The following is a 22,717-nucleotide window of genomic DNA, read 5'->3' on the forward strand; positions in this document are numbered from 1 at the left end:
GGGGAGCAATGGAGTCAACAAATCAAGGCTGGGGTGGTGTTGTTGCTACAGATACTGATGCACCAAGCAAGGACCATGCATGGTGAGCAACTGAACATCCTGCTCAGATGTAGTGATAGGCAGCATGGTCACCTTGTGGGTCCCATAATATGGGGAGTAGGGACTACCTCTGTCATGGACTCTGGTGCCCACTCATTGTTCACTTCCCCCTGCTAGGGCAGCCTGAAGGCTACAGAGGAAGAAGATGTAGGCAGTCCAGATCAGACTTGATCAGCTGAGGTCAGCTGATAGGGGAGGAGGGCCCACCCTTTCTGAGGACTAGGGGAAACAGGGAGGCAGATGAGGGAGAGAGGCTGGGACCAGAAGGAGACAAGGGAAGAAGCTACAATCAGAATGAAAATTAAACAAAATTAAAAATAAAATAAGCAAAAATAAATGAAAAATAATATAAATAAATAATAAATAAGGCAAAATAATCTGTCCTAAAAAAATCAACAGTTGGGTAGGCTCTAATGCCAGTCTTCTGGCATGTTTGGGCAGAAGCCTGGCAATGTGCTTCTGCAGGTTTTATTTTGTCTTTGGTCATTCTAGCCAACGGTGCAAACTCTGGGGCAAAATTCTGGCAAGATCCACACTAAAGAGAACAGAAATTAACCACCTAGTGGGGGTTTCCTCTGTAAAATTCTTTAATTAAACCTCTGAGGTGTTAAGCCTATGGATGCTTGGGGTACAAACCCAGGACCCTAGATTCGCAGGGAATAGACGTCCCCATTCCAGCCATTGTAACTACGATGTCAATGAGCTTTACTTGACTTTGGGGGATAAAAACTTATCTCAGAGTATATTTTTTTCCTTAGTTATAAAAAAGAATGAAACTGTTGGCAGTCCACGCTGCACACATTGATCAGTCCACTTAATTTCCTGGTCATTCTTTTCCATTTTGGCATTAAGACTTGACAGGGATGATACCATGGAGACTAGAAGTCAACCATCCAGGCTTCATCATGCTTTCTTTCTTTAGCTAGTTCATTGAGAGTGGTGAGTGTAAGGGAAACCACTGAAGGATTTTATGATTCTCTAGGAAATTTAAGATCTGTGCAGCACAGTGATGTCCTTCATACTCACAAATACTGGGCAGTTTGACATAGTGTTGCTGGATAAGCCTAAGTGTTATACAATCCGGAGAGTCCTTTATAAACTGTAACATCTAATGTACTGACTTTAAGCTGATCATAGAGAAGCAATGATGGCCTTTGTCACTCTGTCAGTAGAGCCTAACATAATGGACAGATGGACACCAAGGGGCAAAGAAGTCAATAAACCATGGCTATTTGTCACTAGCAGGGCAACGTTGAGGTCCAAGAGTGGAGATGGTAATTAGCACTTTCGTTGGCAATGGCATGTGACACATGGACACTTCTTTATTCCTTTTCCTTTAAATGTTGCCAGACAGACATAAAACACAGAAATCACTACAAGTTTCTAGTGCAGAGAAGCAGTCAACCCTTGCAACTTGAACATACTTATTTTTAAATAGGTTGCAATTTTTTTTGAATTCAGAATCACTTGAATCTTCAGTTCTTCCCAAAATGAAACTATATGGCCAGTGATAATATGCTAAATCATCCCCTAGTTTATTTGCTGAAAGCCATTCAAATTGTCAAATCTGTAGTAAAGAGTGAGGAAAATAAGACGAAGGTACTGAGAGGTTCACTGGGTTACCCAGAGTCATGCAGCTGACTTAGCCAGTCCTAGGAGGATGCAGATATCACACTGTTCAACACTCATTAGGCACAAAACCTGAGGAAGGTTCATCAAGAATTCACTTGAAATGCATGTGTCCATCCTCATGGAAGGATCTAGTGGCCTTGGAATGCAGGATGAATGTATGGAGACCTAAGTATAGTAATTTGGGTCAACATCTGGGGAGCCTTTGGCCAAAGGAAGATGTGACAGTCATAGAAGAAATACAGGCTCAGATTTCATCAGGGTGGAGGGGTCTTAGTGATGTGTGGGCAAATTACTACTTGGCTTGAGAATAGGTGTTTATGTTAGAGAGAAATTGACAGAGAGAAGATGGAGGGAATGATAGAGAGGAAGATGGAAATGGAATGAGAGGGGGAAAGAAATAGAGGCTGAGAGAAAGAGGAAGATAATGGCAGAGAGGGAGAATGAGCAAGAAACAGGAACAGAGAGAAGTAAAGAAAGAGGAAGAAAGAAGAGGTGATACTGGAGAGAAGGGATGAAGAAGAGAGAAAGAGAAGAAAAGAAGTAAAGGGAAGAAAAGTATGAAAGAAAAGCATGGAAAGGGCACAGGACACGCACATGTTTGGTCAGCAGGACAGCAGGGGCTGCACAGTGACTTAAAGATGAAACTAAGAATAGTTCTGGTGGTCCCCAGGTGAGAGTGGTCTGTGCTGTGCTGATCACTGGTGGGTCCAGTCTTGGACCACCTGGACCATCCACAGACACGTTCCTGGGTCCCTGCAGGCATGGGCTTGGGCTCCAAGGACTAACAGCATGCCCCATGGGGCACACAGCATCTAAGCTCCAGTCTCAGATGGAGTGGTGGGCTACAAAACCACCAGTATCTGGGTCTTCTAGTCTAGTGGACACCTCACAGTCTAGAAAACAAATGGATCTGACCCCAAGTCACCCAGCCAATCCACAGAAACTTCCTGGGTCTACACAGGCAGGGGTGTGGGCTCCAAGGACTAGTCTCATGCCTGGCGGGGCACATAGCACCTGCATCCAGTGCCTCAGAAGGAGCTGTAGGCTGCAAAACACCAGTGTCTGAGTCACCATAGTGTAGAACACAGGTCAATCTGACATCAGGTCACCCAGCTGGTCTATGGAAAGTTCTCAGGTCTGATCTCAGGTCACCCACCTGATCCACCTGAAGAGTTCCCTGATCCCCACAGGTGAGGGGGTCCCAACCTATAGCCACTCACCTACGAGTTGTTCTCAAGCAAGTGAGGGACAGCAGAAACTACCACCCAATGCCAGAGATGGCAAGATGGTTAAAGACCAGTGTAAAAACACAAACAACAAAATCCAAAATATTATGGCATCTCCAGAATTCAGTTATGCCAAAACAATCAGCCCTGGAAATGCAAACACATCTGAAACACAAGAAAATGACCTCAAATCTTTACTAATGAAGGTTATAATGGAAGAAACAAGTAAAACCTATAAACACACACAGGAAGATACAGCTAAACAGATTGAGGCTCTTAGAGAGGCAATGGCAGAGGTCTATAGAGAGGAAATGATAAAATCACTGGAAGAAATTCAGAAAAAGGCACACAATCTGGTGAAGGAAATCAATAAAACTGTTCAATATCTGAAGATGAAAATGGAAACAATAATAAAAGCACATTCATGATGGTGGCATCAATCATACACTTTGTCTGATCACTGGGACAGCAGTCACTGCACAGCTACCTAAGGACAAAACTGAGAGCTACAAAACACCAGTGTTGGTGTTTTCCAGGAGAGAGGGGTCCACACTGTGTAGAGCATGGGTGGGTCTGGCCTCTGGACCACCCTGCTAATCCCCAGAAAAGTCCCTGGGTCCCAGCAAGTGTGTGTGTAGTTGCTAAAGTCTTGCCACTCACCTGCATGTGTTTGGTACCTGCACTCTCCAGGTATCAGACTGAACTGGAGACTAAAAACACCAGTGCCCACTGTTCTTCACCTGAGGAAGCTGGCAGGGCCACCAAAGCAGCTCTCTGCTCAGATTCCTTCAGCTTGCTTGCCAGCTGCCAGACCCATCTAGGTCAGAAACAGGGAGCAAGCAGAGAGTGAACCCAGAGAAGGTGACATGGGCACAGATCCAAAGTCCCATTTGTCCTCCACCCCAGGGAGGCTGGACTATTGCAGATCTGTGTTCAGATATCTTTCTGCTTTTCCTCAGCAGCCAGTCCCACCTAAGTCAGAAACAGCAAGCATGCAGAGACCGAACTCAGAGGACTTGACTTTCTCAGTTATCTTTCTGTCTGCTTCCCACCTGACTTTGCTACCTGTGTCAGGAAGAGCAAGCAGGCAGAGACAGTGAACCCACAGGAGGTGGCTTGTATGTGAGACCAAAATCCTATTGTCCTCTACTCAGGAGATGCTAGCCCCGTGCAAATCTCTGCCTGGGTATCTTTCTGCTTGTTCTTCAGCTGCCAGGCCCACCTAAGTCAGAAACAGCAAGCAAGCAGATACTGAACCCAGAGCAGGTGACTTGGGTGTGAGTCCAATGCCCCATTGTACTCCACTGGGGGGAGGCCAGCTGGGCAACTGGATTAGTTCTCTGCTTGGATATCTTTCCACCTGCTCCCCAGCTGCCTGGCCCACCATCGTCAGAGACAGCAAGTAAGAAGAGACTGAACCAGGAGGAAGCAAATTAGATTCAGACTATAAGATGTAAGATAAAAAAACCTTTTCTTCCTCAAGTTGCTTTTGGTCATGGTATTTATCACAGCAATAGAAAATAGATTATGGTATAAACATATACATAAATGAAAATAACATCTTTTAAAAATACAAGTGTCTGGCTGGGATGTGATGGGCGCATGCCTTTAATCCCAGCACTCAGGAGGTAGAAGCAGGTGGATCTCTGTGAGTTCAATGCCAGCCTGGTCTACAAATTGAGTCCAGACCAACCAAGACTACACAGAGAAACTCTGTCTCAAAAAAATGCAAGTGTCCAATGTTGAAGTTACCCACTTTTGGGTTTTATTATGTAATTATTTTTGTTTGTTTTTTAAATTTTATTAATTTATTCAGATTACAACTCAATTGTTATCCCGTCACTTGTATCCTCCCATTCCTCCCTCCCTCCCACTTTCATCCTATTCCCCTCCCCTAGGTCTATGACTGAGGGGGCCCTCCTGCCCCATTATATGGCCATAGGCTTTCAAGTCTCATCTTGGTAGCCTGCTGATTCTTTCTCTGAGTGCCACCAGGCCTCCCCACTAAGGGGAGGTGGTCAAATATGGAGCACCAGAGTTCATGTCAAAGTCAGTCCCCACTCTCCACATAACTGTGGAGAATGTCCTGTCCATTGGGTAGATTAGAGTAGGGGTTCAATGTTTACTATTGCATTGTCCTTGGTTAGTGCAATAGTTTGAGCAGACCCCCCCCCCCGGACTCCAATCTACCCATCATGATGTTCTTCTTGTAGGTTTCTGGGACCCTCTGGGTCCTTCTATTTCCCCATCTCCTATATTTCTCTTACCTAGAGTCTCAGTAAGATGTCCTCACATCTATCCTAATCTCCAGGTAAGGGAAGACTTTCGTGGGATGTGCCTTTGGGGCTAGCGCCCAAATATAAATGAGTAAATACCATGTGAGTCTTTCTGCTTCTCTGTTAACTCACTCATTATGATCATTTCTAGTCCCATCCATTTGCCCACAACTTTCAGGATCTTCTTGTTTTTAATAGCTGAGTAGTATTCCACAGTGTAAAAGCACCACAGTTTCTTTATCCATTCTTCAACTGAGGAACATTTAGGCTGTTTCCAGGTTCTGGCTATTATGAATAAGGCAAAAACAAACCTATACAATAAAAGATCCTCTGGAGGATTTCCATACCCATCTCAAGCTGTGCTATAGAGTAACAGTAATTAAAACAGCATGGTACTGGTACAGCAATAGGCTGGTTGATCAATGGAATAGAATTGAAGACCCAGAAATCAATCCACACACATATGGTCACTTGATTTTTGACAAAGAAGCCAAATCTATTCAATGGAAAAAGGATAGCATATTCAACAAATGGTGCTGGTCTAACTGAATGTCTACATGTAGAAAAATGCAATTGGACCCACATTTGTCACCATGCACAAAACTCAAGTCCAAGTGGATTAAAGACCTCAACATAAAATCAGAGATCCTAAATCTTTTAGAAGAAAAAGTGAGGAAGAGCCTGGAATACATTGGCACAGGAGACAACTTCCTGAACAGAACACCAACAGCCCAGGCCTCAAGGCTAACAATTAATAAATGGGACCTCATGAGGCTGAGAAGCTTCTGTAAGGCAGGAGACACTGTCAACAGAACAAAGCAACAGACTACAGACTGGGAAAAGGTCTACTGTGTAATTCTTAACTGGCTAATGTGACATTCAAAGTACCACTTAGGTGGCATGTCCTTGCCTTAACACAAAACAGAGAGTAGGGAGACTTTATTATCCTGCAACAAGATAGAGCTCTCTGACCCAGGATGCTCCAAAGATACAACCAGAAGAGACACAATGAGACTGAGGATCAGCTAGGGGCATGTCAAGAGCTGGAGAGAGTCACCACGTAGTGACAGCGCCTGCTGCGCCAACTGGAGCGGGCACAGAATCTTCAGAGGGTTGTCGTATCACAAGAAATGGTAGTAAAGCAAGCTGAACGTGAGACGGCAGAAAGAATAGGCCATGTTCAATAGGGTGGGAGAAGCCAGCAATGACCTGTGTGTGTCACGTATGTCTATGAGAACAACTTTGTGTGTCAGTGGCAGCGCTGTATTTTGTTTCACACAGAATCTTGTCTTCGTCACCGTGTTTGTCAGGCTAGCTTGTGCAGTGGATTTAAAAGTGTTTTCTTCTCAAGTGCGGGATGTGAAACAGACCTGTGTGAGGGTGTGTGGTGTTTGTCCATGGGAAACAGACTTGTGAGAGAATGTGTGATGCTTGTTCACTAGAGGAGGGACTGCTTCTTGTGGGACCTAGTGTTGAGTTGATTCTGAGACTGTGTATGTGTGTGCGTGTGTGTGTGTGTGTGTGTGTGTGTGTGTGTGTGCCCAAAAACAAGAGGCTTGGCTTTTTGGTTTTCGTATTGTTTCCCATCATTTGGCTGTTCATCATTTCCCTTTGAGACTTTCCTAGGAAGAAACATGCCATAGAATGCTTGAAGGCTCTTGTTCAGGCTGCTGGTCCGGATTCTGGCTGGTGCAATTGCAGTCACCTTTGCTGAATTGCTGGTTTGCTGTTTAACAGGTCTGCTGAAATCCTGACTACGAAGAGCGGAATCGCTCCAAGGAACCGAGTCTAAAAAGGTCTACTTCTCCTGTTCCCATTAACCTCTTTTCTCTCCTATCTAGCGTAGGTGTGCTGGGTTTGCTGGCCAACAAGCTTCTAGAGCGTCCCCTGTCTCTGCCCCACCCCCATCTCCCTGTAAGAGCACTGGATTACAGGCATGTGGGCGTGGCTTTATGTGGATTCTAAGGATCCATAATTGGGTCCTTCCACTTGCAAGGAATGTGCTTCACACACTGTCATCTTCCCAGGCCCGAATGCCTCGTAATATGGGGGTTTTCAGGAATTTGAGGGCTTATGCACTGGTGGTTTCTAAAAATGAACCAGAAAACTGAGCAGAAACATTGGTGTCCCTCATGTGTCTGGAAGGAGGGCCAGGCCTGGGGTGTTCCAGGTCCATGCACTGGAACTGGCACTGAAGGATGAACCAATGTAAAACTTACAGACAGGATAGAAAATGACTGAGAAGAGCAAGTTAAGTCGACACAATCACTTACCACGGTGATTAAGGAAGTTCTAATTAAAAGTGCTCTGTAATTAGAAGTGCCTTGGAGATGGTTTATCGAGAGAGAAGTCTGAACTGTTACTGAGCTGACCACAGGCAGGAATTCAATGGTGTGCCTAACAAATGCACTCACTGCAAGGCAACTTATAGACTAGGAAAAAGAAAGAAAAGGAAAGAAAATGGGAGGATTAAAAATCTGCAGGTTACAATCAGAAAGGGGAGCAGTTCCGCATTCCAGAGATGATGAAAGAAAGAGTTATTATTGCTTCACTTTTGCGAGATTGGGGCTGAGTGTGAGAAGCAGCATGTGGTCAGCGCAGACTGCCCAAGGCATCTGTAAGGAACTCCCTGCCCAGGTGTCTCACTTTTACCTAGGTCATTCCTTAACTGAAGGTCATTACTTGGTATAGCAAGGTCTCTGTTTCCAAGCTGTGGCTGTGCTCCAGCCTACCCTGTCCAATGCATTAAATATTCAGAATTTTCCTTGGTCTAATTTGATATCTGTGGCTGTGATAAAACACGCTGACTAAAAGCAAGATGGGAGAGGGAAGGATTTGCCTGGCTCTCATTTCCAGTTCGCAGTTTATCATTTATAGAAGCCAGAAATTCAAGCATTAACTTGGAGTAGAAGCTACGGAAGAATGCTGTTTGCTGGCTCCTTCTGGCTCCTGCTTAGCTGCCTGTCTCAATAAAGTGCAGGAAGGCCTACCTTCCCAGGAAATGGTGGACTGAGTTATCCGATACCAACTAGTAGTGCAGGCAGCCTCCTGCCAGTCCCAAACATGGCCACAATCAGATCTTGGCCGTTCCTCAAATGAGACTCTCCTTTCATATGACAAGATGTGTCAGTTTAATCGTTAAACCTAGCTAGGACATAGACCTTTCTCTGCCTCTCAAGTGTCCTCGGGAGAGGCGGAACTGAGATTGCACACACGTGTTTTCATGCCTGGTGGTTTACTGTAAGTTTAACTTCCGTTCTTTACGCTTGCAAGGTAAGGTCTTTACCACAAACCTACCTATGCGGGCCACGAGCACTCTCTTCTTCCATTTCTTGGGCTTCCAGGTACAGTAGAGCTGGTTGATAAATGTTTTTATGTTAATGAAGTGAAACCCCAGGAAACAGAGAGGTTCACAGACTGGGTAACCCGCAGCAGGATCTGTGTCAAGTGGGAACAGTTGTCCTATGATGAGAAGTAAGAGAAAGAACAAGCAGGCTCCCAAGATGACACTTGATAGCCTATGACCATATAGTGAGGGAGGAGGTCCTCCTGGGTCATAGACCTAGGGGAGGGGAATAGGGTGAAAATGGGAGGGAGGGAGGGACCGGTAGATATAAGCCAGGGGAAAACAATTGAAATGTAATCTGAAAAAATCAAATAAATTAAAAAAAAAAAAAAAAAAAAAAAAAAGGACAACCCTGAAGCAGGAGCAATCACCTCTCATGACAGGACAGACTGTCACACCAACTGACACATGTTCTACCAGACTTCAGCATAATCCTAGTTATCTGCTGCCTCAGCTGTGTATCTGTACTTTACTCTCCTCCTCTATAAAAACCTCTAAAAGGGGGGGGGCTCTCGGGGTCAACACAGAACATACCCAGACACCAAATTCTCAGCACAAATTAGATTTATTACCCTGGAAGTACAACTGGGGCAGGCGTGTCTGTCCCTGGATCAGGCAAAGACAGACGAGAGTAGTTTTTAAGGATAAGGGCGAGTCTGTACCAGGATGAGTTGGTACATCTTGATTAGCCAGGTTAGCCAGTGTAGCTAAATAATGAAATTTGATTTCTGTACCTTGATGTTTTGATAGCTGGGCCTTGGAGTTTTAGTCAGGCATATGGAAGTGGCCAAACAGTGGAATAGGCCTTGGGGCTAGCTTCAGAAATGTAATCTAATGTTTTAGCAAGGGAGAGGGAATGAGGAAAGGCAAAAACCTATTGGCAACATGTTTGTCATGCTTGGGCCTGGAGGGAGCCCTTCAATCGTAAAACTCTTGCCAATCCCTGAAAGACAGCGTTGGGGGCCATATTCTTCCTGTGGTCACCCCAACTGAAACTCCTTCTCTGCCCTTCACCACTACTGTACCTCTTATTTACATATTAGGACTAATATCTGAGCCTAGTCATTTGAAATTATCTTTAAAAAAATTTTTATTTGTGGCCAGGCATGGTGGTGCACGCCTTTAATGCCAGCATCCGAGAAGCAGAGACAGGTGGATTGCTGTGAGTTTGAGGTCATTTCTAGTCTACAAAGTGAATACAGGACAGTCAAGACTACACAGAGAAACCCTGTCTCAGAAAACAAACAAGGAAGATTTTATTTGTGTGGTGGTGGTGGAGTGTGTGTGTGTGTGTGTGTGTGTGTGTATGTGTGTGTGTGTGTGTGTGTGTGTGTGTGTGTGTGTGTCCGCGTGCGTGCGCGCGAGTGCTAGGAACCAAATTCTTGTCTTTAGCTAGACCAATAAATGCTCTTCACTTCTGAGCCCCTTACCCCTTAAGCTCCCATTAGAACTCTTGAATTTGGATTTTGTCCCCAAAACACCAGTAACCAAGATATAGCTAAGAGATAGCTAAGGAGGCAAGTATAAAGAGAAACTTAAAATTACTAAAAAAATGTGAATAAACAAACTTGCTGGGTTGGTGGTGTTTTACACAGCAGATCAGAGACTTTCTAACTCTAAAGACAAGCTCCCAGAGTGAGGCATGTTTCTCTCTCCCTCTACCTCCCTCCCTCCCATCTCTCTCTTGATGTCTTTTGTTTTCCTTTCTCCTTCCTTCTTTCTCTCCCTCCCTCCCTCCATCCATCCCTCCCTTCCTTCTCTCCTCTCCCCCAGTGCCTCATCTCTGATTCTCTCCAGTCTGTCACAGGCTTTCTATTGTCCCTTGACTGAATGGAAAAACTTCCCTAAGCTTTAGCTCCTTGGCTTTCTCTACAAATACATTTAGTAAGGCTGTAGCTAACAGTCTTCACACTTGAGTGGAGAGTGGGATATGACTTTCTCACATACTCTGGTGTCTCACATTTGACCATGTCCCCTGGAGGGGGAGACCTGGTGGCACTCAGAGAAAGGACAGCAGGTTACCAAGAAGACACTTGAGACCCTATGAGCATATGCAGGGGGAGGTAATCCCCCTCAGGAACAGTCATAGGGGAGGGGAGTAAGGGGAAAATGGGAGGGAGGGAAGAATGGGAGGATACAAGGAATGGGATAACCATTGAGATGTAACAAGAATAAATTAATAATAAAAAATGAAAAAAAAGACAAAAAAAATAGTAAATAAATATAAAAATCCCTGGAAATTCTGTAGGCAAGCAATGAGTACCTGCTAATCAAAAGTATAAAAATGATTCGTTAAATAAAATGAAATTCCTAAGTACAAATCTAATATTACCTGAGACATTTCTATGATGAAAAGTACAAGAGAAGTGGTGAGTCTCAATGGAGATATAAATATGGTAAAGATACTGAGTGTGTATTTGTGATATGAAAAATAGAATATATTTAAGATGTAAGTTCTCACAAACTGATGTTCAGATTCAAGGAAACTTCAATTAAGTCCCACCCTAATTGTTTGCAATGTTAAGAAGGTATTATTTAAATTCATATGAGGAGAGAAAGATCTGATGATAACTAAAGTAACGTTGAGAAGAAAGAAAAGTTAGAGGGCGCATATCTTTGACTGTAAGACTTAGGAGGGCTTTTAACTGTAATATAACTGCAAGATTCAGGACGCGGAAGTAGGGTGGGAAGAGTGTATAGACAGATAAATGGAACTGAATAGAAAGTGCAGAAATAGACACTTAGAAATAGGGTCACATTGATTTTTTGACAAAGGTTTAAAGGAAATTCAAGAGAGAAAGATTTTTTTTCCTAAAAGAATTTATATTGGAACAGCCAGGGAACCAGACATGGAGGAAAAACCCTCAGGCTATAATTCAGACCTGTGCAAAATTAATTCAAAATGGATTATGAGTATAAATGAAAGTATAAAGTTGTAAAACCTTTTGAATAAAACATAAGAGGAAAATCTTTGTGAATTTAGTTTAGAGAAGAATTTTGAGGTAAAACCACCAAAACTATAACCCATAAAATAAAATCTAATAATTTTGACATCATTAAAGTAAGACATTTTTGCTCTACAAAAGATACTTGTTAAATAGTGAGAAACATAAATGACTTAGAAACCAAAGAGAGTATGTGTACTGTATTTTCCTTTTACTACTTTAGCCAAATTATTTATAGGAAGTGTCTCTGTGTGTGTGTGTGTGTGTATACAAGTAAGTGTAGGTGCACTTGCCTTAGCACATTCTTGTGAAGGCTAGAAGTCTACCTTGAGTATCTTTCTCATTTTCTCTGTGCTCTATCTTGCTGAGACAGAGTCTATCCCTGAACCTAGAGTTCTCCATTTCAGCTGGACTGGCAGGATAGTGAGTTTCTTGTATCTATGTGTCCCAGCAGTGATTTTACAGCTGTGTGTTTCCATGCCTGGATTTAATTGAGTGCTGAGGATCTGAACTCATGTTCCCAAGCTTGCATAAGAAGCCCTTAACCCGTGGAGCCATTCTCCAATTTCACTTTATTAATTTGTTTGTTTGTGTGTGTGTTCTTTTTTAAATATATTTTTATTAATTTATTCTTAATTGTTATCCCATCCCTTGTGTCCTCCCATTCTTCCCTCCCTCCTGTTTTCCCCTTACTCCCCTCCCCTGTGACTGTGGCTGAGGGGGATTTCTTTCCTCTGTATATGCTCATAGGGTATCAAGTCTCTTCTTGGTAGCCTGCTATCCTTCCTCTGAGTGCCACCAGGTCTCCCCATCCAGGGGATGTGGTCAAATATGGGGCACCAGAGTTCGTGTGAAAGTCAGACCCCACTCTCCATTCAATTGTGGAGAATATCCTGTCCATTGGCTAGATCTGGGTAGGGGTTCGAAGTTTACTGCAGGTGTTATCCTTGGCTGGTGCCATAGTTTGAGCAGGACCCCTGGGCCCAGATCTGCCTGTCAGAAACCTACAAGAACATAAATTTGTTTTTTGAGATGGTCCCTCCATGAACAAAGAGCTCACTGATTTGGCTAGACTACTTGAATAATAACCCACAGAAATCCCCATGTTTTTGCCCTTTTAACATTCATATTACAGGTGTGTAGTGTGCCTAATCTTGATGTAGGTATTACAGATTGAAATCAAGTCCTCATATTTGTTTGGCAAGCATGTTAACCACTGTTCTACCTCCCCAGTCCCAATAAGAATGTTTTGAAATCTTAGCAGTTAAACACCACAATAAAATCAAACACAAATATATACATTGTTTTCTATGATAAAATTTCAATCCCAAAATAAAAATTACAATGCAGAAAATGATGCAAGGAAAATACTCAAGAATAAGAGGCAGGTCAAATGAGTTAGGCACTCCCCATTTAAGCCAGCGTTATATATTCACTAACGATAGCATTCTGGAAATATGCTTATTCCCATGGCTAGATGATTAAAATATATAGTTAAATAGAAAAGGCAATTATAAAAACAAACACACTAAATCATATTTCCTTCTTTTAGGAAGGTTAGCATTAGCACACAAGGACATGTCAGAAAAACAAATTACCTAGCTTTCCAAGATGACTTTTGGGTTCTGGGATTTGAAGTATGTGCATGTTTTCTTAATTGTGTTTTGTTTATATTTAATTCTTTGTACTTGAGTTATCTTATCACAAAGAAGCTTAAAGTGCATGTGTATATTTTAGAAAGTTTCTACAGTAGTAGGTTTCCATATGGCTCCTTCAAGAGGAATTTAATATAGTTATCTCTCCCTACGTTTCTTTCTCTACTCAAACTAGATACCACATATTAGCAAGAAGAAATCCCACAGTACCAGGAATTGCTTACCTCTTTTTTGAATTGTTGACTAGTGGGTGTCCATATATTCCCAAGCATTGCAGGCTATCGCCAACACTCTTAGCTACCCTTCAAAAACTTACAGTAAGACCATATTGCTAAAGACACCATATACTTGAATCACAAAACATGGAGAAATCACGCTTATTCCCATCCGGAGTCTTCATCCATACTGAGTAACTTTCATAATGTTAAAAGGTGCATATACACTACTATAGGAGAAAACTCATGATCAAGTGTACTCACCTCTAAACCCTGGGAGCTACAATAATGTTTGGTCTGAAAAAAAAAAATAGGCCCATTGGTTCAATGGTGGCACAAATGTTATGGCAGTAACCAACTGATTAACAAACTGTTCTTCAGTGACAGATTACTGAGAAAGGACAAGAAGAAAATAAAGAAGGCAGGATCCAAGGTCAGGATATTTTACACAAGCTATGCCTTATACCAATCCAAGTTTATTGAGAAATATAGCATCTTTTTTTATTATGTTTCTTTTTAAACATATACATTTATATTATTACACATGAATAAAATAAACTGCAGGGGGAGACCTGGTGGCACTCAGAGGAAGGACAGCAGGTTACCAAGAAGAGACTTGATACCCTATGAGCATATACAGGGGGAGGAAATCCCCCTCAGGAACAGTCATAGGGGAGGGGAATAATGGAAAAATGGGAAGGAGGGAAGAATGGGAGGATACAAGGGATGGGATAAACATTGAGATGTAACAAGAATAAATTAAAAAAAAAAAGATAAAAAAATAAACTGCATTCAACACGAAGAACCATGAGATAATCAGGATGTATATAAATATTATATTCATAGTGATTTGGCTATTTGTATTTGGCAAACTGGAAGTAAACATTTCCTATCTTGTTGGGCCTAAATTTTTGAATGGAGATTAATATCTATCATTTCTCATCTCTATTAACTTAAAACATCTATCTTGATCAAAAACATGTTAACCCCCAACCAACTAAGCTTAATTTTAAGACTAAACTATCTGTCTTCAACCCCATCAGAGACTTGGAAAGGAATAAAACTTAAATACAGGAATGAACAAGAAGTGCGAGTTAGCAGCTTCCAAAATGAAAAAATGATTGAGACAGTTTACTGCCTGAACAGTCACCCAACACTTTCTATAATGTGGGAGAATCATCTTCTGCCTTCTAGCCCAATATATCTGACAAACATATTTGCTAAGCTGAACTACGGAGGTCCTGCTTACCCTGTCTTGGCAGAGTTCAGCCGTCGACTCCGCCTGCATCTAAGCTTGCCCATTTTCAGGCAGAATTCTGTCTGTGGCAGAAGCAAGGACATTTTGCCTAGTGCCTTGTTTGCTACATTTGAAGCCAACTCCATAAGAAGGTTCTTTGATGTTCACCATCTTCTTTGAGGTAGGCTGGGTGTTGCCAGGAGTTAACTTGCCTCGTTGTTAAAGAATCTTTAGAATAATAAAAACATCTTTAAATGCCACATACTGTAGGTCTCAGAGGCTTTTGAAGACCTTATTTAACTATTTTACCTTATATAGCTATAGAATCATATCTATCTGTTGGATATATATTCTTGTGATAAAATTAGACTACTATTTGGCATGACCATGATTTGTTCAACTAGCAATTAGCTTGTATTACTTAATTATCCTAAATAGGTTACAGTATCACTTTCAAGGTAGTGGAAATAAACCTTATATTATAATTAAGTTGAATGGATATAACACCTCATATTAGAGTGGAAAAAATATATATGATAATGTGTGAAGAATAATCTTAGATTTGAATTCTATACCAATGTATCAGAATTATAGTTATTTTGCGTAACTATACAAAATTCTGTACCAATGAATTAAAAAGAAATATAGCATCTTTTATACTATTTGTATTAGAAGAAAGGGAGAGATTCACTGAAAAGCCAATTAAGCAATGCTGGCAAAGAAACAGGGTACTGCAGACACTGCTAACTTAGGAGTGATAACCACAGCACAGGAGCAAGAGTTGGGTTCCCAGAAACTACAACCATGAATCCTTTGAGGCCCTCTTCCTACCTCCAGAGTAGACCTTGCTAAATATGTCCTTAGGCAAGGACACAGAATTAATGTTCCTTTTGTCCTTTTATTGGAGCTTCTAAGGAAGCCTTGAATCAACCTGGTTTCCAACAACCAACTAACTTCTAAGGCCTGCTCGATGAGCTAGAGTCCATGCCTTGCACTGTTAACGGGGCCAAGAACTTGTGGCTAGATAGGTCATAGGACAGAGGAAAGAACATAGTACTATTATTATACTAAATGAACAAACTAATAAAATGACTCCTAATGACTTATTGCTATATCCATAGGTCAGTGCAGCTCTCACCCTTACCAGAGAGGCTTGCAATATGTGGCAATTAACAGAGAATACTCAACTGCTGCAATAAGAGAATAAGAGACTCTGGAGTGTTCAGCCCTAAATGCGGTGTGTATATCACCTACCTCTCCTCTAAGTCCCAAACATCTTCACGGAAAAGGGAGTGAAAAGATTGTAAAAGTGAGAGGTGTTGGATAACTTCAAGGAAACAGTATTTTCTAGACGCAAAAGAACTCCCATCGATTGTGAAAGCATGAACAAGACCTGTGCATGCTCAAGCTGGGAAAAATCTCAGCGTTTATGAGAGTGGTTTGGGGCAAATTCCTACTTATATGCAACCATCAAGTTATGGGAAGAGGAAGAGTCAGTTCGGTTTAGTAATATAATTTCCTATAGGTTGATCACACTCCAAGGGAGACACTGTTCCCAAGAGCAGTTGTGTAAAACAAACTGCATTTGATGGATTAAGACAAAGTTAAAAAAAAAATAAGAATCTCTGAAAGTTGCATGGGTTTGGAGGTAAGGATGGAAAAGGTGGATCTAGAAAAAGTTGACGGTGATGGTGAATATGATTAAAGCATGTATGAAATTCTCAAAAAATTGATGAAATTATTGTTTTTTAGAAGAAGTTTATATTATAAGGAAAACAAACTATATTTAATGGTGTACAGTATGCGTGAAGGGACTGAAGAGATAGCTCGGTAATGAAGAAGGCTTGGTGATCATCCAGAGCACATCAGATCCGTTCCTAGTATCCATCTTGAGGGGATCACATCACTTGTAACTTCAGCTCCAGAGAATTTGACACCCTCTTCTGTCCCCCTGGGCATCTGTACACATGTAACACACAGACACGGACACAGACACTCACACACGTACACACAGAGAGATACATACAGACATGGAGAGACACAGACACACATAGACAGGCAAACACAAATAATTAAACTATCAAAAATGCATGCAATTATAGTTATAAAATACATTTTACATAAGTAAGAAAAAGAAACAATGTGAAAGAGAATCGAGAGTCAGAAGGAAAAATATAATGAAATTTAAAAGGCAGAAAATAAGATACAGTTGGTTTAGTTTCAAATTTGGACATATTATTTATGAATCACATAGCTATAGATAAGTTGCTTAAATGATTATAATCTTAGTTTCACATAAAATAAAATAACTGGAGCCTTTTCTCAGGGTCATTAAATGAAATATTAACATAACTTGAACCTTTTTGTAGTGTAGCACACTTCTTACAAGCTCAGTTGTGTTAGTCTTCTGTTGCTACAATAGAATAATCTGATAAAAAACAACTTAGAGGAGAAATATTTTATTAACAAAATTTTGACAGAACCAGAAGACACAGACCGTGGCAGTGGAAAGGTGTTCCAGCAGGAGTGTGAATCTGGCCTGGTAGTCAGAAAATAGACTGGTCATCTTTCATTCCATTGATACACAGGAAGCAGAAAGGAAAAAAAACCCAGGGAGTGTGATCAGGCTACTAATTCGCAAAGCCTGGGCTGTAGAGATGGCTCAGCTGTTCAGGGTACACACTACTCCTACAGAATATCTGAGTGTATCAGGTAGCCAACACATCGAGTATCTCAGAACAGCCTCTAACTCCAGGTCCAGGGTATCTGATGCCTCTGGTTTCCATGGACATTGACATTGACATGTACAGATCCACACACAGACCCCGCCCAAAGTTAAAAATAACACCATAAAATCTTAAAAAAAAAAAGAAAAGCAAATACAAGTGGTCGGCCCTTAAATCCTGTACCTAGAAATAACACTAACAGAAATGAGCAGGCTGTATTTATATACTTATACAAACACACACACACACACACACACACACACACACACACACACACACACAGACATATATATCACTATCACAACACACTAAAATAAATTCATTTAGAATGAACAACACAAACTAATAAAAATACAAAAGAGTTCTCCAAACAGCTGACCCTACATTCTTATGCACTCTTCAGCCTTGATACTCCACGTTGCAAGCGAATCATGAGTGTGTCTCAAAGTTTGTTAGAAAGTCAACATCTTGACCTCTGTAGGTACACTGGACAGAGATGCCTATGGGAAGCATTAGTTGATTCATATGGTCACTAAACAATTTAATACCAATTAGGAACATTTTGTGCTTTACTAGTCAGTTGTGATGCATTTGGGCTACCGGTCCTTTGTGAACCGGCTAAATGGACACAGATCTGGTATGATAGCTGTCCCACATCCAGTTAGAGTGATCAGGATTAATGCATCTCAACCTCAGATTTAAGTAAAATGTAATGACTGTGGTGTTATTCAATATGACTATCAAACATGCTCAGACATACCCAAAACATATGGAAAAAAGAACAGATTCTCACTAATCTATGAAATATTTCAGGAGATAGTGATAGTTTGCACCTGTAATCCTAGCATTTGGAGACTGAGGCATGAAGATTATTGTAGGTTCAAGGAAAGGCTGTGCAACAGAATGACTTTCAGGAGAAGCTGTACTACCTAGTAAGACACTGCCTCAAGTACATGAGTAAATAGTCACCTATCAAAAGAAATGCATTTTAGAAAATAGAAAAGTGTGAAGTGCCAGAAACCTGTGTCCTCATGTAGACAATTTTATTGGTCAGGTCTATTTTTGCAAATATTTTGGACTCTGGCGTTTATTTACTGAAGGTTCATAACTTTTGTGAGAAAGTTGTTTGGATAAGCTGTGATTAATTTCAGTCAGTTTTCACCATTAGTACAACAGCAGCTATCCATGTGTTAGCCACTGGCCTAGAATTATCATCTGCACATGTATTCCGGAAGAAGTTGGTTCACAGTTTACAGGAGTAAGTATGGACAAATAGGACTTCATTCTCCAAGTATCAGGGATCTGTGGTCTGATAACTTTTTGCTACTTCATATTGCAGAATCTCAAAAAAGCAGGAGGCCACTGTTGTCGCCTCCCCTAGGCATTTGCACACTACTCCCTCACTGGATCAAGTTTTTTTTTTCACATGGATTTACTTTACATGGAGCATCTGCTCACCTTCTCTTCTCTCTTTTATCCCTTTTGAAGAAATGTAAAAGACTAGGCTGTTCCAAAGCTGCTGCACTTATGTGGAGAGTTAAAGAGCAGCACTCATGTTCAAGGGAAGGAATGGGCTCAGGGAGGACCAAAGAAAACCTTACATCTACAACTCAAGCTGATTCTTGGCATAGAAACAGCCCACAGAAACAGAGTGTAAATGAAAATAATAGCAGAAAGGTCTAAAGAACAGAAAAAAAAATCTAACTTTCATGACATATCAGTATTAGATTAAAATTTCCTGCCATAATTCAAAACAATATAAAATAATCAAGCACACACAAAAAAGAAAGACATGGTCCATTGAAATGAGAAAAATCACATCTTAAAATGACCAATATACTAGATAGAGATTAAACATTTTTTAACTTTTATTTATTTTTCTAGGTTGAAAAAGAGTCCAAGTCCCTGAAGAGGCTAGGAGAGTCTATGGGTGAAAGCTCAGCCAATGAATGTTGCAGTAAAGATACGAGGGTAGTTGTTATGCCAAGATACGTTCTTATATGTTTTCTTTATTTAAATTTAGTCAAGAATTCTTTCAAATTAAAGAAAAGTCATGCAACGGGAATCAACCATACTAAGTAAATTAAACCAGTCTAAGACATACTGTACGCTTTCTCACATATGTGGTTCCTAGATCATATGTAGACATATAAAATAATGTATGTTTATAAGAGATGAAAATAACCACAGAACTGTTTAGGGAAGAAAGGGGGCTATAGAGGTAAAAGTGTAAAGGGAAAACCTCCTCATCAGCTTCAGCTATCAACTGCACACATTCTAGAGCAGAAATCTGGGGAGCCAGATCCGTCGGTGGCAATGTCTGTGAAGGGTCAGCTTGATTGACAGCTCACATAGAAGTCTCCAGTTCACCATGGGTAGCACCATGCCTAGGCAGATGGGCCTGATCTTTATAAGAAAGATACCTGAGAGCCAAAAGTAAATTAGCAAGCAGCGTTCCTTTATGGTTTCGGCTTCAAGTTCTTGCCCTGAATTTCCTCAATGGTGTACTCTGACCTGGAAATGTAATAAACAAACCCTGTCTTCCTCTAACTTGCTGCTGGTCATGAGGTTTATCATAGCAACATAAGGAAACTAGAACAGATGGGTAAGGAGTGTGTGTGGAGCAAGGAAATATGCTCAATGTACAATGTATCTGCACATGAAAATTTCTGCATGTAAGGCATGAATATATACAGTGAAAAATTTAAAGTCACATAGGCAATAATGATGATTAAAAATAGACAGAGGGGCTAATTTCAATCTCTCAGGAAACAGCCAATAAATATGATCTCAGACTTTATAAAACCTAGAGTGTAGTGAGAGTGTCTATCTTCATGTCATCTGGCTGCTAGGAAAGTGTTTGCTATATTAAAATTATGCATTTAAAGTTATCCAGCTCAGAATGTTTCCAGAATGGTCCATTTGCATGCCTAAAGTTCTGATCAGATTGATAGAGGTGTTCTTTTAATATACACATAGGTATGTGTGTGTGTGTGTGTGTGTGTGTGTGTGTGTGTTTGCATGTGTATGCAATTGCTCAGGAAAAAGAGAAGAAGGCATTGTATCCCCTGCAGCTGGAGTTACAGGCATTTATGAGATGTCTGAGTTGGGATTGGCACCCAAACTCTGGTTCTGTGCAAGAAAAACATGTTCTGTTACCCACTAGGCTATCTGTATAGCCCAGAAGTGCTCTTTCAGTTACTTAGGGTCAGGGAGGGGATACAACTCTTTAACATATTTGCACCAGGCTGCCTGGGCCAGGCACAGAACCAAGCCTTTCAGACACTAGGGAAACAAAAAAAAAAAAAAAAAAAAAATCCTTCAAGCTGCTCTGGAGGTGGTTGTTTGTTGTTTGTTCACATGCTGTGTTTTCATGTACATACGCTGTGCAGGCATATCTGTCTGTTTATGCTTGTGTGTACATGTACACACCATGAATGCATTACAGAGCTCAGAGCTCAGCTGGCCTTTAGGAGCTATCTACCCACATAGTAAGAGACAGACTCTCATTGACCTGGGCTTCACTAGTTCGGCTGGGTTGGCTCATCAGCGAGTACCAGGGATCTGTCTGTCCCTGACTCTCATGTCCTGGGTTTATAAACAAGTGCTACCATGCCTCGCACTTTTCCATGGGTTCTGATGATTGAACTCAAGTCCTGACATTTTTACAGCAAACATTTTTATCAACAGACCTCATCATCCTAGTTTATAAAGTTCAATATCATGATCAAAGTTACCCTAGGGTGATAGCAACTACAAAACAAAACACCCAGCCTGCTGAGTTAGAGCTGACCATGGTGTTGAGAAATTATGACCAGTTCCCCAAAGAAGAGTGCTATAAACACCGTAGACTACAAAGCAAGGTTCTTTGCTACATATGATCAAAGTGGACAAATTTAATACTTTATCCAGATGGTGCTGGAACAAATTCAAATCAAGTTGAGGACAAAGAGCTCTACAAAAAATAATTGTGAAACATTTTTGTAGGTTGTTCACTTTGATACATGCACATACTCCCACTGGAATAGAACCTAAAATCCATGGTAAGGGTTCCTTCTCTGTCTTGAGACTGTTAGGCTCTTGTCCTCTACTGGAATGCCATTTGATTGACTTCATTTAACCGTTCCACAGTTAATTAAGCCAAGAACAGTCCCACGTGTCCAGGATGCCTCATTTCCAGATAACAAAAGCAGCTGTTGTCCCTCACCAGCCCAACACAGATCAGAAACCTGGCATCTTCCCTTCCTGCTTCTCGTAGACTGAGTGGATGTGCCTCAGCCCTCAGGCCTTCTCCTATCCCCCTATGGTGTATTGGACATAAGCCACGGCTATGTCTTTTGGAACCAGCCTCTAAGGGAATGTGGCTCCATGTGGATAGGGACTTTAGTAGCTTTTATATCTTGTGCTTATCTGGTTCCCTTTTAAATTCCAAGTACCCTTCACTTTAGTTTGGGGCCTTTGTGAGTGTTGTCTTTATTGTAACTGGCAACTGAAGCTATTTACACCCAGCTCCATCTGTCAGAGTTGGTCCTGCAGGTAGTGTCATGTTTGATTTCAGATTATCATTTGTTGTGTTGTCAAGAAGGGCTTGTGGGAGGAAGGAAAAAAATGCCTGCATGCAAAGTGCTCTTTGCTTAAAATGCACAAAGCACTTGTTTGAAACTTTGACTGCCGCTCTGATAACCTTGCTGTGTATTTCTCTGTAATCACAGCAACTGTCTCAGTGACATTCTGAAAGTCACCCTGAGGTAACTGGTCCATATTAGGAATGGCAACCTCAACCCTGCTCTCTGGAGCCCATCTGCATCATTTCAAATCCCTAAACTAACCAAAATGAGTAAACTTGCTATGCTGGCTGGAAGAATGTTTTTAGACAGATTTTTTTTGGCCCTTTGCCTAATTTGTGATATGTGGAGTAATAAGGCTAGCGCAAGTTAGGCTCAGAAATTCTGTTTCTCTGCATTTGGGTCAAAAATATAGACTAAGTACAGAACCTGTTTTCATCATTATAATTGCACATGTTTATAACATAAAACATAAAAGCAAGATAAACATTCACCAATTAATAATAAAATGGTACATTGTATGAAAAATTTTCAGGTGAAAGTCATATGGTGGGATAGTGTTCTGTTTCCTGTTTTAAAAATATGTGCATGTGTAATATTCATGTGTGTGTAGACGCACATGTGTGTGAGACTGCACATACATGTACTTGTGAGTGTGCGTGGAAGCCAGTGATAACATCGGGTGGATGTCATTCTTCAGGAAAGTCATCCATCTTAATTTGAGACAGGATCTCCCTTTGACAAATCCTGGCTGTGTCAAATTGACAATTGAAGCCAACAAAGATACCAATGGAT

At 41.2% G+C, this 22,717-nt stretch overlaps 1 pseudogene; it reads right to left on the reverse strand.

Moving 5' to 3' along the window:
* Positions 1–22,717, reverse strand: part of LOC127190936 (dnaJ homolog subfamily C member 10-like) — a 76,865-nt pseudogene that overhangs the window by 265 nt on the left and 53,883 nt on the right.

The sequence above is a fragment of the Acomys russatus genome, chromosome 6 (genome assembly GCF_903995435.1).
Source record: "Acomys russatus chromosome 6, mAcoRus1.1, whole genome shotgun sequence".
Lineage (NCBI taxonomy): Eukaryota > Metazoa > Chordata > Mammalia > Rodentia > Muridae > Acomys > Acomys russatus.